General features: G+C 35.6%; 1 protein-coding gene across 1 annotated transcript in view; it reads left to right on the forward strand.

Annotated features, from left to right (window-relative positions):
- Positions 1-19,267, forward strand: part of MGAT4C (MGAT4 family member C) — a 290,719-nt gene that overhangs the window by 56,412 nt on the left and 215,040 nt on the right. The window contains exon 2 of the mRNA XM_027768721.1: positions 14,990-15,103. The gene's annotated coding sequence lies outside the window, so the exon portion shown is untranslated. The remainder of the gene's footprint in view (positions 1-14,989; positions 15,104-19,267) is intronic.

Below are 19,267 nucleotides of genomic sequence, written 5' to 3' on the forward strand. Positions count from 1 at the left end.
ACTTGTATGGCATTAATTAAAGTAGGGGATGCTTACCCCCCCCATCCTTTCTCTGTATCTCTCTTGCCAGGGTGGCTATCCTGTACAATTTTTATTAAAGTCAACCACAAAATACATATAGTTTAGTGTTCAAATGTAATAACTTTCTATAAAGACTATGTTTTGTCTCATAGTTGTTTTTCTTTAATAAATTTATTTTTCTTGTGTTTTTTAACTCAATTTTTTTACTTAAAGCTTTTACATATGGCATATATTTATTTTTGTCTACACTTAACATATGTCCACATATCTTATTATTCTAATGCAAATAACAGAGGCATTTACACATCCTCTCTGAAGGAACACACTATCCTCCTAGACCTTAAATGTTTGTAGAAATAAATTACAAGAAAAATGATCAGCACAGAGTTAAAGTAGCTCAGCATACAGGAAGTAAGACTAAAAGAAAATAGAAAATTAGAGCCAATAGAAACAGATCCACCAGCCATCCTTCTGTAGTAGTTTGAATGTTGTTAAGACTCCTAATAGTTTTTGATGTTATGCTAATTGAAAAATATAAGCTTAATTTTTTCTACTTTATAACTTCTTATTTACACTTAATTGTTGAACATCTTTGTGGGGTGCAATGTAAGTTTTCAAAGCATGAAGGCAGTGTGCAATGAGCAAATCAATGATAATACTATATTTATTGCTGTCAGCAAAGAACCACATAGATATAAATATAAGATTGGCAGGGCCAGCAGGTGGCATGGTGGTTAATGGTGCTGGACTCCCACATGGCCGACCACATTTCGTGTCCCGGACCCGGCGACTTGCTTTCTTACGTTTTCTCTCTTTCTCTCTCTCTGTCCCTCCCTGATCAAATTAAAATAAATAAATGAAAATAATTGTGTGTGTGTGTGTGTGTGTGTATGTGTGTGTGTGTGTTGTTTTTTTTTGTTTTTTTGTTTTTTTGGTTTTTTTTTTATAAAAAGACTGGCAATGTCTGTTTTATCTACCTGTATTCCTGTGTCTGTTAAATGCTATTTTCCTTGATTCCTTCTGATCACTTCACCTGCTATGCAGACTCTGGTGTCAATAGTGTTCCTCTCTACTTCTGTCTTCAAATCTTACAATTTCTGTCATAAAGTGCAGACATTTGGTATATGTTGAGTAAGGCAAACAGGGTCTTTCATGGTCTGGCTTATTTTACTTATCATTACATTTTCTAGACTTGACCAGTTTTTATCAAATGATAGGATCTCATTTTTCTTTATGACTCAGTAGTATTGCATTATGTATATGTGCCACATATTTTTAATCCAGTCATCAGTTGTTGGACACTTAGGTTGATTCCATGTCTCATCTATTGTGAATAATGGTTCAATAAACATGAATGTTCATGCTTTTCTGACAGTGATTTTCTGACCTTCGAATAAATACCCAGGGGTGGGATTATGGGTTATATGGTAGTCTATTTGTAAGTTTTTGAACCTTTATATTTTTTCCACAATGACTGTCTAATTTATATTCCCACCAACAGTGCAAAAGGGTTCTCTTTTTGCCACAGCCTCTCCAGCACTTGTTCTTTGTTTTTATTTATTTATTTATTTTTTGACCATAGCCATTCTGACTGGTGGTAGGTGATAACTCCTGCAATTTTGATTTGCATTTACTTTATGATAAGGAATGTTGAATATTTTTATATTTTTTTGTCATTTGTATCTCTTCCTTTGATATCCTTCATTTTTTTGTTTTGTTTTGTTTTTGTAGAGGTTTTTGCTATAGGGCATGTGCACTTGCTGAAAAGACAGAGAGAGACAGAAAATGAGAAACTGCCCCCTAGGGGGATGGCCATGCTGCAATTCCTTCTCCTCCATTTTCCTCTTAGAATTTTGGGCACACAGACACGCACATGCACACACACACGGGGGCCTGGCGTATGTTTCAAGCTTCCTGGTCTGAGACACAAACACAGTCAACTATGTGGGAGTCCAGCACCATAGCTACTAAGCCACTTACTGTCACCTCTACACTTAATTTTAGAAGTCCATTATCTATAAATGTTTTCCCACCTCTTGTATGATCTAAGATCTTAAAATATTTTCAAAACCTTCTTTCCATAACCCTAGTAGTGGTTATTTTATTTTATTTTATTTGGCTTTATTTAGTCTGTTTTAAGTAGACTAAATACCATAATACAATGATAATTGTGTTATAGCATTAACATTTATTTAAGTTTACTCATGTACTAATCTCTTTTATTTCTTTTTTCTTATAACTCAAACATTTCAGCTAATAAAGTTTTCCTTCTGATTGAATACTCCCTCAACTCCAAATTGCCTATAGTGAGAGTCTGCACATGGAACAATCTCTCAATTTTTGGCTGTCTGAACATTTTTTTATTTGACTCTGCTTCTCAAAATATATTTTTATTGGGAAGTATGCTACCATCTGTTGATTTGTTGAAGTAAATTTCTCTCATCTTTCTGCTTGTAATGTCTTTAGCTTTGTTAGTCGGGAAATTATCTGTGATGCACTAAGGAAGTTATTTATATGTATTCCTTCTGTCGGGAACAGTGTACTGAGAGAAGGAAAATAGATATAGGCAAGCCCCACACTCAATCTGGTAGTCTGCCTGGGGACAGTTTATTAATTGCTATATAGAGATGTGGAGGCAGAAATCAGAGGTTTTGAATCATGTAGAGTTTGATTGCAAAAACAGAAGGCATGTAACTCTACAAAAGAAGAATACTAAAATTGTTCCTGTAGCTGTGTTAGAGTCTTTAGTGGTGAACTGGCCTGTGCACATAAGTCCATAGAGACACCATACTTGTGACTTTGCAGGGAATAGCTACTGTTCAGATCTGAATAAAAAATACTGAATGTCGTAGAGTACTGGACTCATAGAATTCCAACCAAGCCTTGGGATATATTTAAGAATCCAGAAAGTTCTTTAGAGGCAAGCATACAGTCTCTGAATCAGAACATAATCCTTAAATTGAAAGTGAAGCAGAAATAACCCCATCCAAACTAAGCACAAATAACATTTAACAGAACAAGGAAAATCTTTCAGAAACTTTATACTGTCTACCAGAACACATCAGAGCTATTTAAAGAAAATAATAATAATCTTTCCACAAAAGGTTACATTGCCATGAAAACATGAGAATTCGACAGTCAGTAAAAACAGATCACTAGATGCAATAGTTTTTGTGTGTTTGTTTTTAGGTTTATACCATAGGATGTGTGCACTCACCAGGGAGAGAGAAAGAAAGTGAGCAGTTATCCCTCTGGGGGATGGCACAGCCACAATCCCTTCATTCTCCTGTGATTTGGGGCATGAATGCACACACATCTCGTGTGAATTTCAAGCTGCTGGGTCCCGGCATCAAGCTGCAGTCAACCATGTGGGAGTCCGGCAACTTAACCACTATAACCACACTACCTACTGGTCCAATGCAATAGATTATAAATGATCAAAAAAGATTTTAATTTATATATGTATTTTACTACAGGTTACGCACCTCACCAGAGAGAGACTAAGAGAGAAAGTGAGAAATCAGTCATCAAGAGGTAGGCCATACTGCCTTTCCTTCTTCTCCATTCTCCTCTTGGGATCTTTGGAATGTATGTGCATGTGTCCAGCATGATTCTGAAGCTGCTGGCTCTAGGACTTGAACCATTCAGTTGACCATGTGGGATCTAGTGCCATAACGCCCACACCATCTGCTAGCCCCCAAAAGAATTTCACACAGCTATTAAAATTGATGTGAAGAGATAAATAAAAATATGAACATACAAAGGACTAGTTGATAAAACTACAAAGAAATGGAAACTATAAAAAGTAAATGAAGGTGCTAGAACAGAAAAGTACAATATGTGAAAAAAATTATCAAATGGGCAAGACAGTAAGTCAGGTACTGAAGAAAAAGGAATCAATAAAGTTAATGACAGAACAATGAAAATTTTTAAAGATTCTAAAATGATTTTTAAAAAAGTTAAATCGGGACCAGCAGTTAGCATAATGGCTATGTCGCTGGACTCCCATGTAGTCAACCCATGTAGTTTGAGTTCCGGACCAGGTGGCTTAAACTCACGCCAGGCGCGTGTGCGTGCATACCCAGGATCCCGAGAGGAGAATAGAGGAGAAGGGATTGTGGCGTGGCCATCACCCCTGGGGGGTGATTTCTCGCTTTCTATCTCTCTGTATCTTTCTGTCTGTCTGGCAAGCGCATACGTCCTATAGCAAAAACCTCTCCAAAAAAAGAAGAAAAAAAAAAAGTTAAATGGAGATTTAGCAAGAGGGCAGGATGGTGGTGCAGTGATAAAATGCAGTGTTTTATGAGACCGATCTCTGTTAAGAAGGTTGCAGATTTGTGTCCTGAAACCTACCTGAGTACATTAGGGATGTGTGTATCCATATCTGTGTCAGGTGAGGCTAGGGGTAGATTGTGACATCAAAATCCTTTGAAGGTGCTGCCTCTCTGTCTCTCCCTCTCTGTGTCACAGTCTCTGTCTTTCTCTCTCTCAGAAGAATTAAACAAAAAAGTGATTTAGTGAGGTGCAGAAAAATATCAAGTAACATAACAAGGACTATTTGTGGTTCTAGAAGAGAAGAGGATAGTGAGGGGTGATAATGAAATAATGAAAATATAAAATAATAGCTTATATTTTGCCAAAATGGTGAAAAATATCAATCTATATTTTTAAAAATTCAGTGAAACTCAAGTAAAGATGAAAAGAAATTTATAAAAATAAGTTAGCAAATTGGAGCCAGCAGATGGCATCGTGGCTAAGGCGCTGGACTCCCACATGGCTAACTGTGGCTCAAGTCCCGGACCTGGTGAATTGCATTCTCACTTTCTCCCATTCTCTCTCTCTCTTTCTCTGGTGAGAACACATGTCCTATAGCAAATTAAATAATAATAATAATAATAATAATAATAATAATAAATGAATATGTAAAAAATTGGCAAATTGAATCCAGTAATAAGTATTGTATTATAACTCAGTAGGCCTCATCCATGGAATACAGAATTGCTTTAGCTTTTGAAAACCAATCTAAATCAATCACAACGTTGATGTAGTAAAGGAGAAATGTCATAAGTGAAATAATCCCCTAATCTTTTTTTTTTTTTCTTAGACTTTTGCTATAGGGCATATTCACTTGCCAGAGAGACAGAGAAAGACAGAAAGTGAGAAATCACCCTCCTTCCCTGAGGGGATGGCCACACCACAATCCCTTCTCCATTCTGCTCTCAGGATCTTGGGAATGCACGTGTATGCACCCAATGTGAGAGTTAAGCATACCGGTCTGGGACTCAAACCATGGTTGACCATGTGGGTATCCAGTCATGTGACTATTACTCCACCTGTTGGTTTCCATCCAACAATCTTTAGTACCTATTCATGTTAATAACTGAATGCTAAATGAAGATAGATGAAAATTTCTCTAATATGCAGAAGTATATTTATGAAAAACCTACAGCTGGGACCAGCAGGTGGCTTGGTGGTTAAGGGCATTATACTCACATTTGGCCAACTGTGGTATGAGTCTTGGACCTGGCAGCTTGCTTGCACTCGCTCTCTCTCTCTCTCTCCCCCTCTTTATCCCTTCCTCTGTCCCTCTCTGATCAAATTAAAATAAATAAATAATGTTAATTAAAGTAATTCTTAAAAAAATATGAAAAACCTACAGTTAATGTCATAATTAATGGTAAAACATTGATGCTTTTTTCATACAATTTTGTTCTTTTTTATTTTTATAAAGAATTATTTTATTTAACTTTATTTATTTATTTATTTTAATTTGATCAGAGAGTGAAAGAGTGAGCAAAAGAAAGTGAGACAGCAAGCTCCCAGGTCCAGGACTCAAACTGCAGTTGGCCATGTGGGAGTTGAGCACACTCAACAATCATACCACCTGATGACCACTCTTCAAATGATTTTGAATAAGACAAAAATGTGAGCTGTCACCACTTTATTTAATACTGTACTGGTGGTATTATTAGTGCTAACAAGGAAAAAGAAGGAAAAAGAGAGATAATGACTAAAAAGGGAGACAGAAAGCTCTCTCTCTCTCTCTCTCTCTCTCTCTCTATATATATATATATATATACACACACATATATATATATAAACAACATGATTATATTTGTGACAAGTCTTGAGAAATATACAAAAGAATAACAAATGTCAGGATTTTAAAAGTCACAAAATATACAATCAGTAAATGAAAAAGCAATTGTACATAGTAGCAACAAACAATTGGAAATTAAACTGAAACACAATAGTACTTGTAATAGTATAAAACCATAAAAATCTTATCAGTAAGCTCAGTAAAAACAATGACAGCCAGTAGGTAAGGCGGCTGAATCCCACATGACCTACTGTGAGGTTTGAGTCTCAGACTTGGCCACTTGGAAAGTGTGCTGGATGCGTGTTTCTGTTGTGTGTACCCAAGATCCTAAAAGGAGGCAGAAATGAAGGAGAAGGAATTGAGACCTGGCCATTCCCATCAGGGATCCCTTCTCACTTTCCTTCTCTCTCTTTCTGTCTCTCTCCAGCAAGTTCTTATGGCCTTAATTAAAAATATATATATATAGAAAGCATGCAAATTTTATTTGCACTGAACAACAAAAACATTTCTGAGAGAGATTAAGAAGAAATGACAAGATAAACAATTTTGATCACATGAAAGATTCAATATTTTATAAAATGTTTGTTTCAAAATTACTTTATAGAGACCAGCAGTTGGCATAATGGCTGTGTTACTGAACTCCCATGTGGTTGACTGCAGATTGAATCCCAGGCCTGGTGGTTTAAACTCATTCCGGGTGTGTGTGTGTGCATGCCCAAGATCCTGAGAGAATGGAAGAGAAGGGATTGTGGTGTGGCCATCCCCCCTGGGGAGGTGATTTCTCACTTTCTGTCTCTCTGTCTCTCTCTGTCTTTCTGGCGAGCGCATGTGCCATATAGCAAAAATCTCTCAAAAAATTATTCTATAGATAAAAGAAATTTCAGTAAAAATATCAACAACCAATTATTACAAGCTAATTCTCAAATTCCTGTGGAAATTCAAATGACCTAGAGTAGTCAGAACAATACCAAAAATAAACGTAAATTTGCAGAACATATGCTGCCTGATTTCAAAGCTTATTATATAACTTCATTAAGACAGTGTCTTGTTGACATAGTGATGGACAAGTAGAAAAACAAAACAAAGAGCCTGCACTTAGTAGATTATAATAGATATGGACATATGTGTTCAGTTGACTCCACAAAGATGCAAGAGAATTCATTGATAAAAATCTCACTTCTTATGAACAATTATTTTGAAATAGGTTATATATATATGTAAAGCGTCTAAAATAAAAGTTTTTAGAAGAAAACAGAAAAATTAACTTTTTACTCTTGAAAACTCTAGTCAAAGCCTAAGAGAAGAAATTCACTTAAAACCTCTACACTATTAGTCTGCTATAGTTGAAATAATAGAACAGCACAGATTGGGTATTTCAAGCAACAGACATTTATTTTCTCATATTTCTGGAGGTTAGAAGTCCAAGATCAAAGTGTCATCATGATTGGCTACTGGTTAGACCTCCCTTTCTGGCTTGTAGGTGGCTGTCTTCTCATTGTGTCTATTTATGATGTATCTTGTTTTTCCCACAACCACACCTGTCCTATTTGGTTAAGACCATTATGATTTCATTTAACTCTTATTACCTCATTATAGGCCTTATCTCCCAAAAGTCATATTGGGGAGTGGAGTTTTAATATGTAGATTTAGGATCACACAATTCCACACATAATGGCATCTCTCTAACAAAGGAATTGTATTTAAAACACATTAAGACATGTCAAGTAAAAAAAATGAACAAAATCTACAAAAATATCCAGTAAGAATATAAAGTTTCTTATCTTTATCAGTCACTAGGAAATCAAAACTAAAACTACTATGGGATATTACTATGACTTAATACTTTTTAGAGAAACTAAAATTTGCTAAGTGTCAAAATCATGGAGAAAGCACAACATCAACTCAGTGAAATGGTGACATAGACAATTTTCATGACTGGTCCCACATAGGAAAGGTCCTGGGTTCATTTCCTAGGACCTTCCTGAGCATACTGAGTGTGTGCATGTGTACCTGTGATCCAGGCCACCTGAGACAAGGTAGATTGAGGGGACAGGATTCTATGAGGTCTGCCTGTCTCTGACTCTGTCTCACTTTGTCTCTAGTGAAAGAAATAAATACTCCTTAAAATAAACACTTAAGAGCCTTGCATTTTACTATATATAATTTTTAACTTAACTTAAAATGCTTTTAAAGGTATTAAATGGGAGCCAGCAGGTGATGTGGTGGTTAAGCCAGTGACTCTCACATGACCAACTCTGTGGTTCAAGTCCTGGGCCCAGTGCTTTAAAAAACATGCTTGGTGTGTGTGTGTGTGTGTGTGTGTGTGTGTGTGTGTGTGTGCATGCGTGCACATATGCATGCCCAAAATCTTGAGAGGAGGGTCAAGAAGAAAAGATTGCAGTGTGGCCATACCTTCTGGGAGCAGAGGTGTGGTTTCTCACTTTTTTTATCTCTCTCTCTCTCTCTAATGAGTACATGTGCAGTATGGCAAAAAATGTATATATTAAAAAGGAAAAAAGAAAACAGTATTAAATCTAAATTTTAGCAGGTAGTTTTGTGTTTGAGTTTGTAACTCTCTGATATAACATTTGTTGTATACATTTTCCAAAAATAACAATGTTACTTTTACTTAGAAATTAATATTTAAATGTTTTGCTCATTACTAAGCATTCAACTCACATATTAGTAACTATGATACTTATTCTATACTGTGTTTTCATAGATCAGAATGCAAACTCCATGAAGAAAGTTTTTTTTTAATTTAAGTTTATGTATTTATTTATTTCCTAAGCAGTAGTAATACAGAGAAGCATAGAGAAAAATTAAAAAGAGAGAGAAAGACAAAGAGACAGGAGCTTCAATGGGGTCTTGACGCCACAATCCCTCCCATTCTCAAGCAGCCCAAGACATTGAGCACATGCATGTCCAGCATATGCAAGGAGGTCTTTGGATGTGAACCTGGAACATTCCTACTTGGGTCAGCCTTGAATAGTGTCACATTTTACCTCTGCACACCGTCAAGCCCAGATATCTTACATATATTTTATTTTTTACCAATATCTACAGACAACCCAAGACATATAATAAGCATACACTAACTATATACTGAATGAGTGAGTAAATGAATGACCTATGACTTGGGAAAATTTTAAAAGCCCTTGAAAATATTACAGTGGGCTAGGCCCTGAATTCAGAATGCATAGCTAATTCCTAATAAACTTGCCCCTTTTTTCTCTGAAACTGTCCCTTAGCATTATCTTCTCTATTGCTAATCCCAGACTTTTCTGACTCATTCCTTTTATCTGCTTTCTCATGCTGTCTTTGCCTTGGCCTTGATACTCCATCAGCTACCCACTACTCCTTTCCCGAGGTTGCCATAAGGATCTTCACTGTTTTACTACTATGGTCCCTGCTGACCTATTAAAAGTACTTGCCACATGAAGAAAAATGTGGAGACACAGCAGTGTCAGCAGCGACAGCATGTCAGAATGTCTTAATCCTGAATGAGTCTTGGTACAGATCAGTTCAATATGATCACTCAGGTAGCCATGATGAGGTATGCTACTAAATCCTTTATTTCACACAGGTGGCATTTGTTCTTCAAAATTCCCAAGAATGTAAAGTGCATTCTGTCACAAGTTTCAGCGTTTGTTCCATGTAGCTATCTTTGTCTGGTGGTGGGCCATATGGGGTATCCACGCTTTCAGCAGTGCATATTCTTTGGGGCATACTCTTTTTTAGATCCTTAGAAACAGGAAATTTTCACCCAGGGAATGAAGACTTTCTGGTGCGTTAAACATGACAGTGGGAAAACAAAATGCCATTAAAGCTAACCCTTACTGAAATGCTCTTAAATTATGACTATGTAAGAAAAACATCTGTACAGGGGCCTGTAAGTGGTGTAGTGGTGAAGCCTTCCACGTGCCTGACCACAGTTCGCGTTCCAGACCTGGTGGCTTGAAAATCACTCTAGGAACATGTGACTTCATGCCCAAAGTCCCGAGAGGAGAATAGAGGAGAAAGGATTGTAGTGTGGTCACCTCCTCTGTGTGGGCAGGAGAGAAGGGGATTTCTCACTTTGGCTCTTTCAATCTCTCTCTGGCAAGCACACATGTCTTATGGAAAAAAGAAAAAAAAAATCAGTCCAGATTGAACCACTAGTCCTAATGATTCTACTCACGAGTGTGTCACAACTGATAAAAGTTCATAAACTACTACGCAAATGTATTTAAAAAGTACCACAATAAAGTGAGAAGAATTGGTTGACTAGAAAGAAATTTCTGTACATATAGTCATTTAAAATGTGAGAAAAATGTACCTACAAATTGATCAAAATATTTAATAAGATATTCATCTAGAAGATGCAATGCTTTATAATTACAGTGATGATTACAAAACATAAGAAAGAAAAGGACAAGTCACAAAATCAAACACCGTATTAATAGTCAAAGTCAACAGAAAACTAGGTTGTGGAAAATATTAGTTATGGTTTTGTAATAGTGTTGATATTCCAAGAAAAAAGTAACTGAATGGTCTTTACCCTTATACTGACAGAACGAAATACTTTCGGCTGCAGGATTTTGTGGTGGGTTAAGTATATACATCAATTTAGACAGAATATATACAATATATTACAAACCTAATTTTATTAGCATGTGTTTTGGATATACATCTTTTCTAATGTATTTTTCCATAAAATTCTGATGGCATTTAAATGAAACCTAAGGAGCCATGCTGTGAGCTTCACAATTCCTGAGCTGTTTTTTTTTCTAATAATATTTTCATTTACTTAATTTTGGCATTTGTTTCTGATGAACTGTAAATTAATATAAAAGTTGTATTTTAAGCAATAAATCATGTGCATTGTTTATATTACTTTTATCCCTATGGAATCTCTTATTGAAGGTAGACTGTATGTTTCAATTGATGAAGACAGATGTGTCACCCATGTATAACAGTAGTTCAATTAATATCCATCTTCTACTTCTTTTTAAGAGATTTTTGCTATAGGACACGTGCTTTCACCAGAGAGTTAGAGACAGAGAGACAGAAAGTGAGAAATCACCACCCAGGGGAGATGGCCACGCCACAGCCCCTTTTCCATTCTCTTCTCAGGACATTGAGAGCACATACACATGCAACTGGCCTGAGTTTAAAGTCATCAGGTCTGGGGTTCAAACCACAATGGATCATGTGAGAGTCCAATGCCTTAACCACTATTCCACCTGCTGGCTCCCATCTTGTACTTTTGAGTCACAGAAATTATGTTACTTCTACTCAGAACTTACCAGCGTAGATCTATACATCTTAGGATCTATCCACTCATGCATCCATCCATGTTTCTCACTATAGCTGTCTGCCTTAATCAGTTGAAGCTGCTATTAAAAAGAGCAATAGGCTGGTTGACTTATAAACAATAGAAATTTGGGACCAGTGGATGGCGTAATGGTTACATCATTGGACTCCCACATAGTTAACTAAGGTTTGAGTCCTGTGCCCGGCAACTTAAAACTCATGCTAGGCGTGCGTGTGAGTGTCCAAAATCCTGAGGGAAGAATGGAAGAAAAGGGAGAAGGGATTGCTGTGTGGCATCCCCATTGGGAGGTGATTTCTCATTTTCTGTCTCTCTGTCTCTTTCTCTCTCTACAGTGAATCCACATGCCCTGTAACAAAAAACTCTCTCTAGAAAATATAAATAATAAGGAAATTTATTTTTCATAGGTGTGGAAGCTGAAAGTTCAAGATTAGGGAGCCACCATGATCTGGTTTTGGTGTGGTCCTTCATAGGGTTGTAGAAAGCCATCTTCTCTCAGAGACTTACATGACAGAGAGTGGGCAAGAGAGTTCTCTTTTAGAAATGCTAATTATTGTTTTGATTATCACAGTTTTGGATAGGAAGTGCACAAATACAGAAAATTAATACTGAGTGAAGCAAACCAGGCTATGAAGGAGAGACATTGTATGTTTCCACTTAGTTTATATTGACTGTCTGTACTCTATGGCTGAAAATGAAATATTAGAGGATATAGAAGCATGGAAAATGGTTATAGATACTGGTTACATTGTGGGAAGAGGGTGGAAGAAGGAGGAGAGTCTGAAGAAAGACATTAAGGAGAAAAATGGAGAGGCAAGACATTTATGGGAAACAAATGAATTTATTATCTGTTAATGATAATGTGTATAGTATCCCCAATTAGGCTGGTGGGAAGTGTTCTCATATTGAAAAATTTACTTTACAAGTGAAGTGATGTATAGTGGTTGAATGTATAAAAGAAATTAAAAGAAAATAAAAAATATATTTTAAAAAATGCTAATTGCATTCATGAGTACTTTTTTTTTTTTTTTTGGAGAAATTTTGTGTGCTTTCCAGGGAGACAGAGAGAGACAGAGAGACAGAAAGTGAGAAATCACCCCCTGGGATTATGGCCAGGTAGCAATCCCTTCTTCACCATTTTTCTCTACAGGATTTTGAGCGTGTACACATATGTGCCCAGTGTAAGATTTTAGCCACCAGGTCCAGGTCTCGAGACACAGTTGACTATGTGGGAGTCCAGTGATGCAACTGCTGCACCATCTGCTTGTTCCTAAGTACTTTTCAAAGGTCTTACCTCCTAATATCATGTACCTATGTATTATCTACCGTTGCTACAATAAAGAAACAGAAGAAGAATAAAATAATCACACCCAAAATTTATTTCAAATTCACATATGCATTGTGAATTGATACAAATTACTTGAACTTGGTCAAGGTTTTGGCCTTTTCTAAGTTAAGAGTTATAAATTAATAAATTTTTGTGTTGTCAATTAAAATCATGCTTTGCTTTTTGAATGTGTGTATGTATTTGTGTGTGGCACATGGAAAGTTGTACTTTAGAATCATGTGGCCAATTTCATATAACATTTTAATTTAGCAATAAAATACTATTGGCTTAATATTTGTAAAAGGGATAAATTACAACTTTAAAATTTATTTAGAAGCATGTAAACCTGTCTCATTCTCTTTGATTCTAAATCATATAAATATACTTTGTTTTAGCTATAGGTTGAGTATCCCTAATCCAAAAAACTCAAAACTTTTTGAGTGCCAATATGGCACCACAAACAGAAAATTCTGTACCTGACCTGATATGATGGGTCACAGTCAAACTGCAGCAATACAAAAATACTGTATAAAATTATCTTCAAGATATACTTACAGGGTGTATATAAGACAAGTATGCGTTTTGTTTTTAGGCTTGGTCTCATTCTCAAGATATCTTGTTATGTATATGTAAGTATTCCAAAAATCCCCCCAACAGTTTATATTTCCAAAATCTATTAAAGATATTTTGGAAGCCAGATGGAGGCATAATGATAAAACAGTATTCTGTGTGGGAATCCCACATGTGCTGGCTCCTAGGTCAAGTTCCCACATATTTCCTTTACTATGTTACATGCTTGGCATACCTAACCCAAAGCTGGGAGTTTAATCATGGTGTCAGAATCCTGTTGGGAGTACAGTCTCCCCCTCTCTGTCTTTCATACTCATGAAAAAGATAAATATATGAGCATTAAAAAAAGTTTAAAAGTTGAGCTTTTGGGACCAGCAAATGGCATAATGGTTATGTCACTGGACTGTCACATAGTTGACCACAGTTCAAGTCCCAGTGGCCTAAAATTCGCGCCATGTGAGTGCACATGTGTGACCAAAATCCCAAGAGGAAAATGGTGGAGAAGGTAATTCGGCATGGCCATTCCCCCTGAGGGGGGGGGGGCGGTCAGAGGTGATTTCTCTCTTCTGTCTCTGTCTCTCTGGCAAGTGCTCATGCTCTATAGCAAAAATCTCTCTTAAAAAAATTGAGCTATTTAGGTGAATATTTTCACTAGGCAGTTTAATTAAATTATATTTCTGTTTCGCTTTTCATTTAGCATTTATGTGCACAAAGTGCTAAAGTTTGGAGATCTGAGTCATTACGTTTGATGAACTGAAATAATTATCATTGCATGGAAAAAACAATTCATTTATCAGAAACTTGTCCATAATATGTCAGAAAATTTATATATTAAAATAATTAGACTTTTCACTGTCCCTTTCACCAAACTGTCTGTCAATATGTCACTCCAAATTTCTTTGAGTTTTTGTAAGTGTTAAGCAAGATTATGGACACAAATCTGATCACAAAAATATGTGATCATATTATCATGCCTTAACTTATTCAGTTGTTCTGACACCTAAAATTATTTTGTTCCTTTCTTTTCCCAAGTTTACGTATTTGAAATTATTATGTAGTTCCAAATAGTTTCTCAGAATTCTGTTTTCACCTTTTGGCTGCCATAACTTACCGGATGTTTTTGAAATTAGAATTAACAGTAGAGCCACTTAAACAATCTGTAATTAGGACACTTGCTGATATGGGTCAAGCAACATACAACATCTAACATGAAGTATGGAAATTTTAATATTTATAAAACTAAGCAGGCAATCTGAAATGAAGAGAGCAAAAAAGAACAGGCAAACGGATGGTGTTGGTTTTACAGGTCCTCACAAAAATGTCCTTTATGCAGATGAAAGAGTCGGTTACAGTAAACTGGTTGTGTATCTTTGATATGCCTCTTTTCAGATTGTATTTATTTTTGTGTGCACATGTATGCATTTATATAAGAAGACTTGACTCTTGAGCAACACAGGGTTAAAAGATAAAGGTCCACTTATATGCAATTTTTTTTTTTGTTTTTCCAGTAAGTTTTGTGACTGTATTTAGAGACTTTGCCTTCAAGGAGGTAATTGGTTTAAGTGAGGTCATAAGATCAGACTCTAATCCAGTGACACTGGAGTTTTTGTAAAAAGAGACATCAGAAATTTCTTTCTCTCTGCTCTCCCACACATAGAAAAGGAAATGTAAGCATGCGGTGAGAAGGAGAGAGCTGCAAGGTAAAAAGAAAGGCCTTACCAGAAACCAACTCTACCGGCTCCTTCATATTGAACTTCCAACCTCCAGAACTGTAAGAAACTAAATTTCTATTATTTAAGCAACCCATTTTATGGTACTTTATTATGGTAACCAGGGAGACTAATACATGTGTGTGCACCTACATATAAATATTATATGTACATATGTATCATGTAAATATGTGCCATACATTTCCACATAATTTATATATACATAATATGCACATATATGTGCAGACTAGTACATGTATGTGTGTATCACATAATTTATATGTATTATATGCACATATATGTGCAGACTAGTACATGTATGTGTGTATATATCAGGTGTATGTGTGCATGCATATGTGTAGAGAGATTGAGAGAGAAATAGAGTTGGGAGACAGAAGACTAAAAAGAGATATGTTTGGGTAGAAAAAAATGCATGGTTCAAAAATTAAGGTAGATTCAAGTATTCATTTTCTGTTATACTTGTCTTCTCTCATATAGTTCGTGAGTCATTTTATGATTCAATTACATGATTATCTCTTGGACTTCAAAAAAACTAATATGCTATTTAAAATTTCTCTAGGTCTAGAAAAATATATCTGATATTATCTAGCATTATATAGGTTCTGAGAATATCAGGAATGATCTAGACGATGGTAGATACCTATATCTGTTTGTGATAGAATGGTGATTCTTTTTCAAAAATGGAACCAATAAATTTTGAATATGATGCTTGCCTTTTCATTTTTCAAGCACTATTGTCCTAGTATATAATGATTATTGTGAAAGAATGAAAATATATTAAGCCATAAGAGTTTTTATTTCACTATGATTTCTAATTTACATATAGTAGTTGTACAAATTTATGGGGTATAGTTTCATTTTTCAAAGCATGTGTACAATATGCAATACTCAAATCAGGGATCCAGACGTATTCACTGTCTCTAACTTTACCATTACTTTATGTGTGCACATTAGAAATCTGCTTTACAGATTCTTCTTAAATATATATTAAATTGTGACCAACATTCTTAACTCATCATGTCATACTGTTCCATAACCCACTTCATTTGTTTGCATGCACTCTTGCATTTGTTAGCTAAGGTTTCCTCCATCTCCCCTTCTCCCAACCCTTTTCAGCTTTTTGTATCCACTTCACACCTGTCTTCTTCTGTGTAATCAAGGCTTTAGCTTCTGCTATGAGTAAAGACAGCTATGGTATCTGTCTTTCAGTGGTTGGCCTGTTCCACTTAGAATTATTTCTTCAAGATTTATCCACTTTACCTCAAGTGACAGAAATACATTTTTAATGGCAGATTAATATTCCATTTTGTATATATACCACAATATCTTGGTCTATTCATCACTCATTGGACACTTAGGTTGATTCCATGTTTTAGCTATTGTGGATATTGCTGCAATAAACATGAAAGTGCATTTATCTCTTTGACAGATTGATTTTCTGTCCTTTGGCTATATACCCAATAATGGAGTTACTGGATCGTAAAGTGGTTCTATTTTTAGTTTTTTGAGGAACCTCCATCTGCTTTCCATAGTTGTTACACTAATTTACATTTCTACAACAGTATAGAGGACTTCCCTTTCTACATAGCCTAGACAGCACTTGTTATTCTTTATTTTTCTGTGCTTTATTTTTATTTTTATTTATTTATGGTTTTTGCTATTGGGCATGTGTGCTCACAAGAGAGAGTGAGAGAGAGACAAAGTGGTGGAAAGTGAGAATTTACCCTCTAGGGGAGATGGCCACACCACAATCCCTTCTCCTCTATTTCCCTCTAAGGATTTTGGGCATGCACCTACATGTGCCTGATGTGCTTTTTAAGCTTCCAGGTGCAGGACTTGAACTGTATCACCAAGGTAGGAATCCAGCACCTTAATTACCATGTCATCTACTGGCCCTTGTTTTTATTTTTTATAAAAGCCATTCTAATAGATCAGGTGATATTTCATTGTGGTTTTGATTTGTATTTCCCTTCTCATTTATTGATGTTGAACACTTCATGTGCATTTTGGCTTTTGGTATATCTTCCCTCGAGAAACATCTATTTAGCTTGATGGGTATTTTTTTTTAATTTTCTTTTATACATTCAATCACATAATTATCTTACAAAATGGATATTTCAATAGGTGAACATTTCCCCCTAGTACAGTTGATAAAACTACAAAATATCTTGAACAGATAATACCAATTTTCTTTGTGCCATTAATGCTTTGCCTCCCTATTTTTTCTTATAAATGTCCTTCCTCAGACCCTCCTCTTTCACACACACTGTATCTGGTATTTTAAAACAGGATTATTAAGCTTTTTTTTTTTTTCTGGTGAGATGTTTGAGTTTCTTTTATAATTTAATTATTAACCCTAGTCAGATATATAGTTTAGAATTATTTTTTCCTGTAGGTTGTCCCTTAAATTCATTACTTCCTTTAGTCATAAGAATTTAATCAAAAGTAATTTATTTTATATTTTATAGAATGGTCCAATGTCTCTCTTTGAAAGACTTTCTTTAATTACGTGCTAACAAAAACAAAATAATAGAATTTGTTTTAAATATATTTTAATATATTGTAGAGGTCTTTTACTTTGACATCTAGCACTCAAGGAACTAACATCCTGCAGAGAATAATTTTATTAAGCAGTGTCCAAATTTCTGGGCCATTTTTTTCTTACTATTTTGTGTAAAGGATCCAGGTACTGAGAAATTTATCAGAGCTTTGGGCGATCCCTTGGGACTGGAAAAGTGAAAATTAGAATTGATGTGTTGATCTCCACCAATGCAGCCAGAACTCGAAGTGCCAAGATCATGAAAAAAAGAAATGCTGAGAGAGGCATCTAATATTTGGCTCTTTTCTAAGCTCTTTTGATTTTTAAATTGTAGCCAATGTGCTAAACAACTGAAAGAAAATTTGACAATTTCATGGAAAGAGGAGGCAATCACTTAGTTTAGGACTTACCAAAGAAGATGGGAATTGATTAAACAGTTCATGATTTTAACTGGAGTTAGAACAAAACCCGCAAACCCACCTACAAAGGCAAAAACACAGCTTTGAATCAGTCCTATTCTAGTCTGATTAAATTGATCTGCCCCTACTCCACTGCTTGCCAGAAAGCAGAGAAAATTGTCTTGGCTGAGAATAACCACAATAAAAACCTTAAATTATCTTTATATTTTTTATGTGCATTATTTGACATTCTCTCAAAAACTAGCAGACTTGGAAGGACCCCATACTAAATTCATAAAAAAATTGTTGGAATTTTCTATGTGGATTTTAAAATAACTATTATTAATATACAAAAGAAGATAGAAGGTGTCAGAAGACAACTGGAAACATGAATCATGTAATAATTCTAGAATTAACACTAAGTAAATAGTTTTAGACATAGCTAGAGTATGTGTTAGAAAATAGAAAAGTTTGTCTCTAGAGAAGAGAGAAGACCACACAGGGAAAAGTGTTTTGAAAATACAGTAAAGAACATATAAGGTTTATGAAACATGTCAAAAGTTTCAGCATATCTTCTATATCCCCAGAATGAAAGGAGAGAAAGAGGAGAGATAAGAGAAGGTGAAGTTATGTGAAATGAGTTGCTATTAGGTAGAAAAGAGAAGAGAGGAGAAATAAAAGCAATAGACAAAAACATGGCTGAGAATTCCCCCCAAAATAATGAAAAACAAGAAAACTGAGTTTAGAACTATGTACCTCCAGGATCAGCAGTTGTGTAATGGTTATGTTGCTGGACTCCATATAGTTGATTGTGGCTTGAGTCCTGGACCCAGCTGCTTGAAACTCATGCCAGAGTGTATGTGTGGGGACTCAAAATCCTGAAAGAATGGAGGAGAAGGGATTGTATCATGGCCATGGGTAGTGATTTCTCACTTTCTGTCTCTCTCCTTCCTCACACATCCTATAGCAAAAATATCTCTCAAAAAAAAAAAAAATAAAGAAGGAAAGAATGAAAGAAAGAAAAAACAGAATACATAAATTGAGAACAAAACAAAACAAAACAAACAAACAAACAAACAAACACTGGGCCACCCTGGTAGTTAAGCTGGCTAGATTCCACATGGCTGACTGAACAGTTCAAGTCCTAGACCTGGCAGGTTGGGAAACACACCTAGCACATGAGTGTGCATGCCCAGAATTCCAAAAGGGAAAAATAGAGGCGAAAGGATTATGGAGTGACCAGTCCTGTGGGGGATGCTTTTTCATTT

The sequence above is a fragment of the Tupaia chinensis genome, unplaced genomic scaffold (assembly GCF_000334495.1).
Source record: "Tupaia chinensis unplaced genomic scaffold, TupChi_1.0 Scaffold147312_1, whole genome shotgun sequence".
Classification (NCBI taxonomy): Eukaryota; Metazoa; Chordata; class Mammalia; order Scandentia; family Tupaiidae; genus Tupaia; species Tupaia belangeri.